Here is a 15,413-nt window from a genome sequence, read left to right as displayed (position 1 = left end):
TCAGAAACAGCCATCATCATTGCTAGACGAAAAGGTATCTGATCAGCAAAGAAAGCCACTGCAGAAAGTTCCAGGAGCAAAGTGATTACTCCAAAATAAAAAAGCCAGATGCATTTGTATAAACTCTGTAGTCTCAGCAGCTAGCTCCTCAGGTTATGAGCTTGAAAAGTTGGGATCATGACGATCTTATCTGCAGAGGTTAGAAGAAAAAAATGGGGTCAAATAAATCAGAGGTTTACTGGGAACCCATCTCTCCATTTGCCATGACATTGCTTTTAGACAAAGTTTTGAATTCTATTCACTCTAAGTTGTAATGTGCCCTGATGGACTGAAACAAAGGGCTAGGGTCTAGGATGACCAAGGAAGGTTGCCAGGAAACATAAGTATGTTAATTTCCTTTAAATGCTTACTTCAATAACCTTAATGAAACTATCACAAACTTCTGGAACATTTCCACAGAGCACTTGGGCATAGCTCATAGTCCTGAGGTTTGCTTGGGGACGAGAAGAGACTCAAGATCTCATTTTAAGGAAGTGTCAGAATTACTTAAATGTATCATTTAAAATTGTTATACTAGTTTCAGTATGGGTGATACAGATCACAAAGCAAAACCCCTATTAATTTAGGTTTAATGGAGTAGAGGCAGAAAGCAACGTGTACTTTAGACAAACGCTATCAAAGGTAATTGGAACTCTTGGATGCATGTGTGAGTGCTCAGTCGCTTCAGTTACGTCCTACTCTTCACGACCCTTTGGACTGTAGCCTGCCAGCCTCCTCTGCCCATGCGATTCTCCAGGTAAGAATACTTCAGTGTGTTTCCATGCCCTCCTGAACTCTTGCATAGGGTCCCTTATATACACAAAACATTGACAATAAAGAAAGAAAACCAGTAAAAAAACAGAGGGTATAACAAGAAACCCCTATCTGTGGAATTACAATGGCTGGTGAACTTGAAAAGGTATCCCTGACCTCACTTAGAAATAAGAAAAAGAGAGTCTTTAATGACTTTCAGACACATCGCTGCTTTTATAAATAAATAGGGGTGATAGAGGGGTTTACCTGGTATGCAATGCAGCTTTTTTACAACAGAAACCAGCAAACACACGTCAAGGTGAGATGCTAAGCACAGCGCTTTCTGTTTCTTGTATAGGAGACAGGATCCTGATTGGTAACTGCAATAACATGAATTCTATGGAAAGCCATAGAATCACACATCAGCTTAGCTTTCTCCCAGTTGAGCCAATGATATAAGATGCAGGGGTCTGAGAAAGCTTCTTAAAGGAGAGATTGATGACAAACACTTGCTCTATGGTTTATTATTGTTGTTTAGTCGCTAAGTTGTGTCTGACTCTTTGAGACCCCATGGACTGTAGCCCACCTGCCTCCTCTGTCCATGGGATTTCCCAAGCAAGAATACTGGAGTGGGTTGCCATGCCCTCCTCTGGGGAATCTTCCCGGCCCAGGGATCGAACCCACATCTTCTGCATTGGCAGGCAGATTCTTTATCCCTGAGCCAGCAGGGAAGCCCTTGCTATGTGGTAGTTAAGAATAATGTGTCTTGGAAAAAACCTAGGAAACGATCATTTGTTCTCCCCCTGGCTATTAATGGTGGTGGTTCCATTTGGCTTTGCCTGATGACGGTTTGGACTTCCTTCCCAGATGGCACTAGTGGTAAGGAACCCGCTTGACAATGCAGGAGCTGTGGGTTCAGTCTCTGGGTCAAGAAGACCCCCTGGAGGAGGGCATGGAAACCCACTGCAGTATTCTTGCCCAGAGAATCCCACAGACTGAGGAGCCTGGTAGGCTGCAGTCCATAGGGCTGCACAGACTCAGACACGACTGAAGCGATTTAGCACACATGCACCACAATGATGGTTTGGTCAAGTTGAGGAAAGCGTCCTTGTCAGCTGCAACCCGCCTTATACCAGTTTTTCCCAACCACCACTGGGCTTGAAAAACCTCAGGGCACTTGGTGAAAGCACGATTCTCCAGATCCTTTCTTGAAGGACCAGTCTTCCACAAGCACCTCTGGGGAATCGTAACACCATTACCAAACCAGGCACAGCAAGCCAAACGCTGAGGTGCCGAGGCTTTGCCAAGGGAGGCGACAGACTAGAGAGAGGAGAACGAGTCTCAGATCCACCTCCCCAAAGCTGAAGGGGGTTGGGATAGTTGTAAGATAAGCAGGATGGAATTGGGCATGAGGGTAAAGTGATTGGAGGTAGAGGGAAAGGTGAGGTAACTCTAAGTTCCTGTGAAACAACTGAGCCATGTGAAGCTGGGCAGGTATGCAGCTAAAGAGAGGAGACAGAAAGAAAGGGAAATAACTGATCCAGCATGGCCAGGGAAGGCAGTTTACAAGCAGAGGGGTGTTAGCCAGCTGCTCCCTGATCTGTCGCTCTGTGGGACAGACTCAAGAATTCCTGTTAGGGCTTCCTTGGTGGTCCAGTGGTTAATAATCTGCCCAGCAATGCAGGGTTCGATCCCTGGTCCGGGAAGATCTCACATGCCACGGGGCAACTAAGCCTGTGCACCACAACTACTGAGCCTGAGCACGCTAGAGCCCGTGCTCTGCAAGAAGAGAAGCCCTCATGCCACGAGGAAGAGTGGCCCCCGATCGCTGCTGCAACTAGAGAAAGCCCTCACACTGCAACAAAGTTCCCGTGCAGCCAAAAATAAATATTTTTTTAAAAGCACCCCTATTTATTGCAGCACTATGCATGCTAGCCAAAACATAGAAACAAGCTAAGTGTCCATCGACAGATGAACCGATAAAGATATGGTGTGTACCTAATGGAATACTACTCAGCCATGAAAAAAGAATGAAATCATGCTATTTTTAGCAACATGGATGATCTAGAGATTGTCATACTAAGTGAAGTAAGTCACAAAGAGAAAGACAAGTATCATATGATTTCACTTATATGTGGAATCTGAAATATGACACAGATTTGTGTCATATGTCATATGTAATATGTCATACTTAAATATGACCCTGGTGGTCCAGTGGTTAAGACTCTGCTCTCAATGCAGGGGGCACTGGTTGGATCCCTAGTTGAGGAAGATTCTGCATGCCGTGTGGTCTGGCCAATAAAATTTTAAATTAAGAATTTTTTACATAAATAAAAATAAAAATGTGACACAAATGAATTTATCTATGAAACAGAAACAGATTCATAGACATAGAATAGACTCGTGGCTGCCAAGGGGGAGGGCGTTGGAGGTGGGATGGATTGAGAGTTTGGGATTAGCAGATGCAAACTATCATATAGAGAATGGATAAACACTGAGGTCCTGCTGCCTAGCACAGGGAAATACATTCAATTTTCTGTGATAATCCATAATGGAAAATCATATGAAAAAGAAAGTGTATATGTGTATGTACATGCATGTATAACTGCCTGCTGTATATCAGAAATTAACACATTATAAATCAATTATGTTTCAATAAAATAAAATTCTTTAAAAATCATACTCTCAGTTAACAAGAGATGACAGAGGGGTATGGGAGGAAGGGAAGCCAAGAGTCCAGTTCAAAGGCAATTTCAGTGACATTTTTTTGTAAAATGTTACTTACTCGATGGACGTGAGTCTGATTGAACTCCGGGAGTTGGTGATGGACAGGGAGGCCTGGCGTGCTGAGATTCATGGGGTCGCAAAGAGTCGGACACCATTGAGCGACTGAACTGAACTGAACTTACAGATTATCTAGGATTTTTTGTTTAAGTATGATGCCTATATTATCATCTATGGTGGGCTGCATGGCCATCCAGCAAATTTAACAATTTGCTGGGTTTTGATTACAAAGCAACACATATGTTCTTTGGGAGACTTGGAAAAAAATAAGAAAGATCCAAATAGAAGTATTCCACCACTCAGAACCAATTCCCATTAAAAATGGCTTCCACTGTGTTTAGTTTTTTGAGGCATACTTACTATATTAAAATATCATACATATTTGATATATACATTTTGATGTGTTTGGACATATACCTATACCTGTGATATCATCATCAAAATCAAGGTAATAAATATATCCTTCACCTCCAAACCATTTATTGTGTTTCTTGGCTTTTTTTTTTGTAAGAATACAACATGAGATCTACTCTCTTAAGTTTTTAAGTGCACAAAACCATTTTTGAAAATGGTTTTGATATCAGTTTTAGGAACAGTAAAATAAGGTCATGTGACATTGTGTGTGTGTTCCAGGGCTGATTTGTTTTCATTGGGGAAAATTCTTGGAATTGTGGCAGTTTATGTCATGGCTACAGTCTGATCATCATGTCATTAATTTCTTCCACCTGGTGAGGGGTTTGGTCTCTACAACACAGCCCACAGGATATGGCTCAGAATATTATCTATAATCCTTGAGAAGGATCTAACGGTCCTTGACTTTGCTTACTGACTATTGTTTTGTCCTATTTGACTGCTGTTTTTAGCTTCTGCCTTTTCTCCCTCTGATTAAAGTTATTCTTTGGCTAAAGTTTTTTTCACACACAAAAGGCAGGCTGAGGACATGCAGGGCAAGGGCCATAGGGTCCTGCTCCACTTCAATAGCGGAGATAAGATTGGGACATTGCAAGTGAGGAGTCATGAGTTGGGAGCCCGGAGTCTTCAGTGGGCCACCTCTGTACATGTTAAAATTAGCAGGAGCTGCTATGAAAAGCCAGAGTAAGAGGTAGGTCGTAAGTGATGGGAGGAAGAGAGCAAGAATTTGGTAGAAGCAAAAATTTCTTGGAGGAAGGACTTCCCTGGTGGTGCAGAGGATAGTAATCTGCCTCCCAATGTAGGGGACACAGGTTCAATCCCTAGTCTGGGAAGATCCCACATGCCACAGAGCAGCTGAGCCTGAGAGCTGTAACTACTGAAGCCCAAGCACCCTGGAGCCTGCGCTCCACAGCAAGAGACTCCACCGCAGTGAGACGCTCATGCACTGCAGCGAAGAGTAGCCCCTGCTCCCCACAACTAGAGAAAGCCCACACAAACCATCAAAGACCCAGTACAGCCAAAAATAAATAAAAACAGGTGGGAGAACACTGGTACATTTATCTGTCACATATTTGAGGGAAAAAAAGGGCTTTCTCCAGGAAGAGATTTCACAGAGGCAATAGGGAACAAGAACTTTCCAAAATCATAACCTTTTAAAAAGTCAATGTTTATTCCTTTTAAAATGCTCAAAAGACTAAAAAGGTTCAAAGTCCCAAGGAGGTTCAGATTTCAGATAAGATGATAGGTGCTGACGATTGGAATCTTGTTGCTGAAGCTTAAATTTCAATGTGTTCAATTCTATACCTCCATGATTCTTCCACTTGGGGAGGGATAAATTCCTCCAGCTTTCGGCAGACTTCATAAAAAATGAGCACTCCAGTAATGATGAGAAAAACGATGGCAGTAATAATTATTGTGATTACCAGGAGTAACGTCTTGCGATCCAGAGGGAAAGTTGCCATGGCAATTCCAAAAAGCAAAATGATGAATACAGCAAAGAACAAAAAGAATTGTTTGTATAATTGATATGAACATTTGATGTGAGTTATTCTTGGAAACCAGTTTGACTGACCGTAAACTCGAGGTGATGAGATCATAATGAATCTTGTCTGCAGGGATAAGAGGGGAAAAATGTTAAGGTTAGATAAACCGAAAGGTCGACTAACCATTGCCAATGCTGGAGATGCGGATTCAATTCCTGGGTTGGGAAGACCCCTTGGAGAAGGAAATGGCAATCCACACCAGTATTCTTGCCTGGAAAAATCACATGGACAGAGGAGCCTGATGGGCTACAATCCATGGGGTCGCAAAAGAGTTGGACACAAATTAGCAGCTAAACAACTGTATAGTACAGGGAACTCTTCTCAATACTCTTTAATGATCTATGTGGGAAAACACTTTAAAAAAGAGTACAGCTGTATATAGCTAATTTGCTATACAGCAGAAACTAACACAACATCGTAAATCAACTGTACTACAATAAAAACAACAAAAAAATTTTTTAAGCAAACCAAAAAAAAGGTATACGTGTTCTATGACTGTAAGTGCTGTTCTTAAAAGTTTTCTGTGTTTAATATATTTTTGTATTGTAATATATTTTCTCAGTCTATTTAGGCTGCTCTAACAAAATGCCACAGACTGGGTGACTTATAAACAGCAGAAACATAGTGATTATGGTCTTGAGACTGCAACTCTGAGATCAGGAAACCAGTATCACCGGTGAGAGACCTCTCCTGGGTTGCAGGTTTTTCCTTTTATCCCCACCTTGGGGAAGGGGAGAAGGAGGTCCGTGGGATCTTTTTTAAGAGCATTAATTTCACTCATTAGATCTCAGTCCTTTTGACCTAGCCACCTCCCAAAGGCCCCCACCTCCTAATACTATCACTGAAAGGGGTAGGATTTCAACATATGAATTTGGGGACACAGATGTTCAGACCATAGCAGTGTTAGTTTGATCACACGTATATGAATTGTAACTGTAACCCAGTTCAGAAGAAGTTTTACAGTTAGAACATCATGGTCAGAAGAATTTGCCTTAAATCCAAGCATATACATATACATATTAATATATATCTTTGTTGCAGAGAACAATGATATGAGTGATCAAAAAAGACTTTAAAGCATAACATACTATATTAAGACACATTTCAGGAGAGATTGAATGAAATGGAAGGACAGATTAAAGAGAAGGAAATGAGGCAAAGCTTGAGACAAAGAAAAATTTGTTTATGTGCATTTCAAATGAATGATGGTGGTGAAGACTGAGGCTTATAGTTACATTTAAAAGTGGTATAGCAGTTATTTTGATGGATCAGCATTTACAATATACCAGACAGTGCATTCTTTGTGACTGTTTAAGGTGATGGAAAACTTTAGAAGTCAACTTAATGTATAAGTAACTATGGAGTTTCTCCAAAAATATTTGATGCATGAGATCAAGGAAATTGAAGAACTCAAATACAGGGAGAAAAACATCAAAAATTGCCTCACTTTGTAGAATGCCTTTAGCTCAAATGCTTTGGTTATTTCACTATCTTTTTACATTATTTGTGTTGGCAGATTGTCTTTTTTAGAATCAGCATTTCTATTCTTTGAGAACTTATCAGCAATTGCAGGGAATTGTGTCAAATGCATTTGCAGCACTTGCTGGTAAATGTGACTTTCTGTTTTTTTCACTAATATAATAAGGTTTATCAATTTTTCTAATTTGGACCTATCCTTGTGTTCTTGAAATAAACTCATGGCCATCTTTATTAACTGGTACAAGTAATTTTCTAATCCATGGTGGCATTCAGTTCTTATAGGAGAATGCCCCCCCTTTTTAAAAAAAAAAAAAAGGAGATGCAGTTTCAAGCATTTAGACAAGAAATTCATAAAGGCTGCCACTGATTCTTCAGTGATTCAGCCAACAACAATAATAGCAATAGCAACAAATGTTATAAACATGTGCTAAAGTTACAACAAAATGTTAATTTGTTAACATTAAGAAAGGTAAGTGAGTGTTCATTGTGTTTTAACATTTTACACACTTGAAAATTGTGGTTACATGGAAGCAACCTAGACGTCCATTAACAAGAATGGATAAAGAAGCTGTGGTACATAAATACAGTGGAATATTACTTAGCCATAAAAAATAATGCATTTGAGTCAGTTCTAATGAGACAGATGAACCTACAGCCTATTATACAGAGTGAAGTAAGTCAGAAAGAGAAAATCAAATATCATATTAATGCATATATACATGGAATCTAGAAAGATGGTACTGATGAACCTATTTGCAGGGCAGCAATGGAGACTCAGATATTGAGAACAGACTTGAGGACACAGAATGGGAAGGAGTGGGTGGGACAAATAGGGAGAGTTTCATGGAAACATATATACCACCATGTGTAAAATAGATAACCAGTGGGACTTTGCTGTATGACTCAGGGAACTTAGACCAGTGCCTTGTGGCAACCTGGAGGGGTGGGATGGGGTGGGAGGTGGGACAGAGAGCCACAAGGAAGGGGACATATATACACTTATGGCTGATTCATGTTGCTGTAGAGCAGAAACCAACACAATATTGTAAAGCAATTATCCACCAATTAAAAATAAATAGACTTTTAAAATTGAGGTTAAAGGTTTTTTAAAAAGTAAGATTTTATTTGTTCATTATGTTAGGAACTTTACCAAGAAGGTTTTTGAGTTAGACTATGCCCCAGTTTCATCATGGAGATTTTTATGGGTGCTGGGCTGAGGTAAAAATTATCTTTATAAAAAGATGCCTTTGAAAAGTTTCCAGAGCTCAGAGAAATAGGCCACTCAGGCTCTTTAGGTGGAAGTGTGAATTTATCTTCTGGAGTGATTTGTCTGCTGTTACTTCTTGATCCGTTTTGGTAACTTTTCAAGGAAACTATCCCTTTCACATAAATTATCAGGTATTTTGATATGCAGTTGTACATTACCTTTTACCTGACTATTTCTTGTTATTGCTCACCAAATGCTCATTAAAACAACAACAAAAAATGTTTTGATGGAATTGATCTACTTGTCACCATTTACAAGAACAAGCTTTTAGTGTTACCCTTCAGGCATGGTATTGTATTTGGTTCCAAGTTTAATTTAGGCTTTTACATTTCCTCCTCTATTTCCACTGATTTTATTTATTCCAGTTTCTTAGATTGAATGCATATTTTCAGTCTTGCTAAGTAAGGAAAGCACTTATATTTTACTCAGAAAAATGCAATAAAGGAAGAAAGAAAACTCTTGAATGGCATTAAGACATCACAAAGTTCTGGTAAGTCACTATTTTATACACATAGAAGAGTTAATATCCTTCCTAAACAAAGAACATCAACAAATTAAGGAAAAAAGAAAAGCAGACAAATGGCAAAACAGGAAAACACATCTGAGGAACTGCAATGATCAGTGAATCTAAAAAGATACCTCAAAAAAAAAAAAAAAACTTTCACCTCACTAAGTAATGATGAAAAGAGCTTCTGTAATGATTTCCAAACACACCACTACAGTTACATGCAAAAAACTGTAGATCCCTTTACCTGGCTTGCAATGCAGCTCTTGAACAAGTAGAAACGTCAAACTCCTTTCAAGATGAAACATCCAACACAGCTCTTTGAGTTTCTTTTATAGGAGACAGATGTTGATTGGATAACAACAACATGGACTCTGTGGAGGGCCATTTCACTCATTAGCTTAGTTTTCTCCCAATTCATCCAATGATATAAGATCCTGGGGGTGCTGAGAAAGCTCTTTAAGGGAGATCCTGGTGACAAACCCTTGCTATATGGTGGTTAAGGGTCATGTACTTGTGGAAAACACTAGGAAATCGCATAGGTTTTTTCCCCTGCTTGTTGATGGTGGTGGTTTCCATTCAGCTTCACCTGATGATGGTTTGGTCAAGGTGAGGGAAGGTTCATTCTTTCTCAGCTGTCACCTGCCTTAAACCAGGGTTTCCCTACTTCTCTGAGCTTGAGAATCACTGAGGCTCTTATTGAAAGCACAGTTCACCTGGTGCTTCATGGAGTACTCAGCAGTGGGACCAGGAATATGGACTTTACACAGCACCAGGGGCTTCTTTTTTAAAAATTCATTGTTTTGTTTTGTTTTTTGAATTTTATTTTGTTTTTGATCACATAATATGGCATATGGGATCTTAGTTCCTCACCCAGCCAGGGATCCAACTTATACCCCCTGCAGTGGAAGTATGGAATCTTAACCACTGGACCACCAGGGAAGTATCTAATTTTTTGGATTCCATGTTTCAGTGAAAACATACAGAATTTGTCTTCTTTTTATCTAGCTTATTTCACTAAGCATGATCCTTTCCAAGTCCATGCATGCGTGCATGCTAAGTTGCCTCAGTCATGTCTGATTCTTTGCGATCCTATGGACTGTAGCCTGGCAGGCTCCTCTGTCCATGGGATTCTCCAGGCAAGATCACTGGAATGGGTTGCCATGCCCTTCTCCAGGGGATCTTCTTGACCCCAGGATCGAACCCAGGTCTCCTGCACTGCAGGCGGATTCTCAACCGTTTGAGCCACTAGGGAAGCCCTCTCCAGGTCTATGATGATGTTGCAAATAGCAGAATTTCATTCTTTTTTATGACTGATTGTTGTAGCTAATACTGCTGTTCTGTGCTGTGTTTAGTAGTTCAGTCGTGTCCTACTCTTTGCAACCCCATGGACTGTAGCCTGTCTGGCTCCTCTGTCCATGGGGATTCTCCAGGCAAGAATACTGGAATGGGTAGCCTATCCCTTCTCCAGGAGAACTTCCCAACCCAGGAATCCAACCGGGATCTCCTGCATTGCAGCTGGGTTCTTTACCAGCTGAGCTACTCGGGAAGCCCATCTAGTACTTCTAATACTATGTTAAACAGAAATGATGGGAGTGGGCATTCTTGTCTTGCTCTTGAATTTAGAGGAGACACTTTCAGCTTTTCACTGTTGAGTATGTTAACTGTAGGTACTAGGAGCTTTTTAATATCAGCAAAGTTTGGAGAAACACTGCCTAAAATAATTCACTCTATGCTTCTTTATTCACTTGAATGTACAAGTGAGGTACAAAGCCAGCACATATTCAAAGTGTACAATTCATTGAGTTTTGCCATGTATGAACCAATAAAAGCATCAGTCTAATTAAAATAAAAAATATATCTATCACCTCCAAAGTTTCATTGTGCTTCTCTGAATCCACACCTCCTCCCTTCCATTCCCAGGCAACCACCAACCTACAATCTGTCATTAGAAATGATTTCACATTTTTATATGAATGACATTCTCTGGTATGTACTTTTCTGTGTCTGGCTTGTTCACTCAGCATAATTACTTTGAGATTCATTCATGTTGACTTGAGTATCAACAGACTGTTTGTTTTCACATTGAATAATATTCCATTGCAAAATGAAGTGAAGTGAAAGTCAGTCTTGTCCGACTCTTTGTGACCCCAGGGACTATACAGTCCATGGAATTCTCCAGGCCAGAATACTGGAGTGGGTAGCCATTCCCTTCCTAGGGAATCTTCCCAACCCAGGGATCAAACCCAGGGATCAAACCCAGGTCTCCCACACTGCAGGCAGATTCTTTACCAGCTGAGCCATCAGAGAAGCCCAAAGTGGACTTGGAATGGAAGGGAAGACATGTGGATCACAAAGAAGCAAAATTCCACTGCAAGGATAAACCCATTCCCCCTGTGAATGGATATGTAAGTTGGTTCCAGTTGAGACTATCACAAGTAATTCTAGATACTTGAAGAGGTACAGTGAAGGAGAGATTGCTTTTCCCTTTTCTTTTGAAAAAAATCACTAGGAAAAAGTTAAATATGACAGACGGTCATAAAAAAGAGCGACACCCTATGTACATGGAAAGACTGTCAGAAAATATACCCTCCTTCTGTTTGTGAAGTGGGGACTTGAATATTATTTTCTTATAAATTCTCGGTCTCAAAAAAAAAAAGAAAATTCTCGGTCTCAAAAGTGCAAAACAGGGCTTCCCTGACTGCTCAGTGGTAAAGAATCCACCTGCCAGTGCAGGAGACATGGGTTGAATCCCTGATCGGGAAAGATCCCACATGCATCGGAGCAACTGAGCCCATGTGCCACAACTATTGAAGCCCGCACTCCACAATAAAATTCACTACAGTGAGAAGCCCACTCGCCACAATTACAGGGTAGCCCCCACTTACCACAACTAGAGAAAAGCCCTCAACAGCAACAAAGATCCTGCTTAGCCATAAATAAATAAATAAATACATATATTTTTAAAGTGCAAGATACTTCAAAAACATTTAGGGGATGTATCCATAGTTCAAGGGTGGAAAACTCAAGGCAAAAAGTTATAGCTGTCTTTAAAATGTAGCACGCATGAGAGATGGGCCCAACACTGGTACCCACATAGTCTTCTTGCCACTGGATAGCACAGGAAGTCTCCCTTTTGGAAATGTAATTTCACGTCATGGATTCTTTAACCAGGTCACCTGGATATATTTTATTTTTCAACATTTGATTTTTTTGATGACAGAACCTTGAGAACTTTGGGGAAAAAATTGCAATTTTATTTTTTGACATCAGTTTTTTTTTTTTTGAAATTAAAAATTTTTACAAACCCTTGTGTCGAGGGCTGACTTTCAATAGATCGCAGCGAGGGAGCTGCTCTGCTACTTACGAACCCCGACCCAGAAGCAGGTCGTCTACGAATGGTTTAGCACCAGGCGCCCCACGAACGTGCGGTGCGTGACGGGCGAGGGGGCGGCCGCCTTTCCGGCCGCGCCCCGACATTAGATTTTTTTGATTGCAGAATCTTGTAAAATTTTGGAAAGATAAAAGAAATATTCAAGTACAAATAGGGTCAATAGTTATTCCAGCCCCCAGAGACAGTCAACACTGATGATGGTTTCCTTTTGTGTTTCTATCTTTTTGATATCAGTTAGGGATGGTAAGAGATTTCATGGTCTTATTCTATTGTATCAAGATTTTGAAAAATTCTTCATTGCTGGACATTGTTTTCAGTTTTCCCCCACTGTAAGCTTCTCTTCTTGAATATTTCTTTCTACATTTATTGTACCCAACTTTTTAAATTAAGTTCTGCTCTCATTTTTAAAAAGAATTTTACTTTTATTTTTTTAAATTGGAGGATAATTGCTTTACCATGTGTTAGTTTCTGCTGTATAACAACGTGAATCAACTATAAGTATACATATGTCCCCTTTTCCTCAAGTATCCCTCCCACCCCTCTATTTTTTTAACTTTTTATTTTGTATTGGAGTATAGCCAGTTAACAATCTTGTGATAGTTTCCAGTGGACAGCAAGGGGACTCAGCCAGGCATATAAATGCATCCACTCTCCCTCCAACTCCCCTCCCATCCAGTCTGCCCCATAACATTGCCTGAACTCATATTTCAAGAGTTCCTGCTTTTTTCTTATGAATCCTTTATAACACCCTATTGTTGTTTCAATTATGTAGTATGTTCTAAGTGTCTGAAAATGTCAGTTACACAGTTGAAAGCTAGGTCTTACTGCTCCCTACACTCTCCATGCCCTCTAACGTCTTCTGAGTTTGCAAACCATGGCAGAGGCTTTCTCAGAGGGTCCTAGTTTCTGGGCTCTCCCTTCTCATTTCAGAGGGAAGACCCCAGGGCTGTTTGGTAGGGCTTGTTGGAGGATATAGTTTCCTTGGTGAGTAGGTTTTGTTGTTCAGTCACTAAGCCATGTTTGACTCTTTGTGACCCCATGGGCTACAGCATACCAGGCTTCCCTGTCCTTCACTGTCTCCTGGAGTTTGCTCAGATTCATGTCCATTGAGTCAGTGATGCCATCCAACCCTCAGGTCAGAGTAGGTTGAGCAGTGTTTTTATTATGGGATCCCTACATGTTAGGGGAGAAGGGACAGTTTTTCTTTGGCCAGTAAACTTAGCAAGTGAAAGTGAAGTCGCTCAGTCATGTCCGACTCTTTGTGACCCCATGGACTGTAGCCTACTAGGCTTCTCTGTCCATGGGATTTTCCAGGCAAGAGTACTGGAGTGGATTGCCATTTCTTTCTCCAGAGGATCTTCCCCACCCAGGGAATGAACCCAGGTCAACCTGCATTGTAGGCAGATGCTTTTACTGTCTGAGCCACCAGGGAAGTCTTAGCAAAGAGTCTTCTGATTCCTGCCTGAACTGAAGGACTGGAAACAGCTCAGAAAAGCAGGACCGCAGTGGTGATCCCTTTGGTGAATGATCATGATTGAAAGGAATTAAAATCACTGAGGCTTTCCTGGTGGCTTGGTGATAAAGAATCCCCCTGCCAATGCAGGGGGCATGGGTTCAATCCCTGGTCCAGGAAAATCCCACATCCCTAGGAGCAACTAAGCCCATAAGCCACAGATGCTGAGCCTGTGGTCTAGAGCCCAGAAGCCATAGCTACTGGGCTCATGTGCTGCACCTACTGAAGCCCACATGCCTAGAGCCCATGCTCTGCAACAAGAGAGGCCACTGCAATGAGAACCCCACAACCAGAGGGTGGCCTCTGCCTGCCACAACTAGAGAAAAGCCTGAGCAACAGTGAAGACCCAGCATGGCCAAAAAAATTAATAATATTTTAAGAAAAAGAAAGGAAGAGTTCACCTTTATTGAGTGATTATCTCCTTGGATTCATGTACACAGGGAGATAGCTTAGTTCAAGCGGGTTCACATGTCCACACATCACCAGGCATGTAGAAGGGAATGTATAAGGCAAGAATAAGGGGAGGGAAAGTAGAAGGTAGTTCCAAGAAGAAGCCCCAAAGAGATAAGAAGTCGAGGCACTGTGGGAGAGTAAGGAGACCTTAGCCTCAGAAGGGTAGACCACACCATTACATCAGAGGATGGTCAGGTGAGGGATGCCAGGGGAACTGACCAAGGATGATAAGGGCTGTGTGGTGGGAGGAAGGGGTGTCTGAAGGGTCGTTTTGGAGACTCACAGGCAACAGTCATGAAAAGTTACAGGACAGGACGATAGACAAGATCAGGGCACTGCCAGGGAGGTTGGCCATGAGCTGGACACCTATGGTCTTGGATGGGTCAATTAATGTCTGCAGGAGTCCACGTGAAAAGCCAGAGTGAGAAGCAGGGGCTGGGTCTTCGGTGATGGTTGGAAGCGCGCTGTGGCAACAGGGAGGAGGAAACTGGTCTATTCATCTGGCTGGAACTTGAAAGAACAGGAGCTTCTGTAAGAAGACTGAAGAGAGGCAATAGGGAATAGAAACATTCCAAAATCAAATAAAAACTTTTTTTTTTAAAAAAGGCCAGAGTTTATTTCTATTTAAATCATTAAAATATCCAAGTCCCAAGGATTTCCAGGTTTAAGATGATATTACAGTCAGGTGGCAACCGTTGGTTGTTTTCCTTTCTAAAGCCTTACAAGGATCCTGAGCAATTCTCCTCCTTGAAAATTTTTCTTGCATTAAAGCTGATATCTTGTTTGCTTCACACAAGTACATCAGTCCAGTGAGGATGAAAAACACAATGCCGGTAGCAATCATTGTCGTTACCAGGGCGAAGGGTGGATGATCAGAGGACAAAGTGATGAAAACACCGCCGAGCAGCAGTGCTAACGTCACAGCGTAGAACAAATAGAAGCACAACCAGCATCTACGCGAAACCTCTTCTTGCGAGATTCTTTGAAACCAGGTCCACTGACTGTTAGCTGGAAAAGCTGGGATCATGATGAGTTTTAGCTACAGGGATTAGAGGAAGAAAAAAGTGAAGGTCAATGAATCACAAGGTTAACTTGATGGGACTTTGCTTTTAAATGAAGTTTCAAATGCCATTCACCCTAAGTTATCTGCCTGTCAAGGCAGGAGACTCCGGAGATGAGGGCTTGGTCCCTAGGTTGGGAAGAGCCCCTGCAGAAGCACATGCCAACCTACCCTAGTGTTCTTGCCTGGGAAATCCCATGAACAGAGGAGT

The 15,413-nt window shown here is 41.3% G+C and overlaps 1 long non-coding RNA gene across 1 annotated transcript; it reads right to left on the bottom strand.

The window, feature by feature from the left end:
- Positions 1-5,134: 5,134 nt before the first annotated feature.
- On the bottom strand, positions 5,135-9,631 carry LOC123331558. Its single transcript, XR_006548258.1, has 2 exons — positions 9,030-9,631; positions 5,135-5,597 (listed from the first exon to the last, which is right to left on the bottom strand). It is a non-coding gene; the product is annotated as an uncharacterized LOC123331558 (long non-coding RNA).
- Between the last annotated feature and the right edge of the window lie 5,782 nt (positions 9,632-15,413).

The sequence above is a fragment of the Bubalus bubalis genome, chromosome 24 (assembly GCF_019923935.1).
Source record: "Bubalus bubalis isolate 160015118507 breed Murrah chromosome 24, NDDB_SH_1, whole genome shotgun sequence".
Classification (NCBI taxonomy): domain Eukaryota; kingdom Metazoa; phylum Chordata; class Mammalia; order Artiodactyla; family Bovidae; genus Bubalus; species Bubalus bubalis.
The sequence above is the reverse complement of the archived record's forward strand: the minus strand, read 5'-3'. Positions and strand labels throughout refer to the sequence as shown.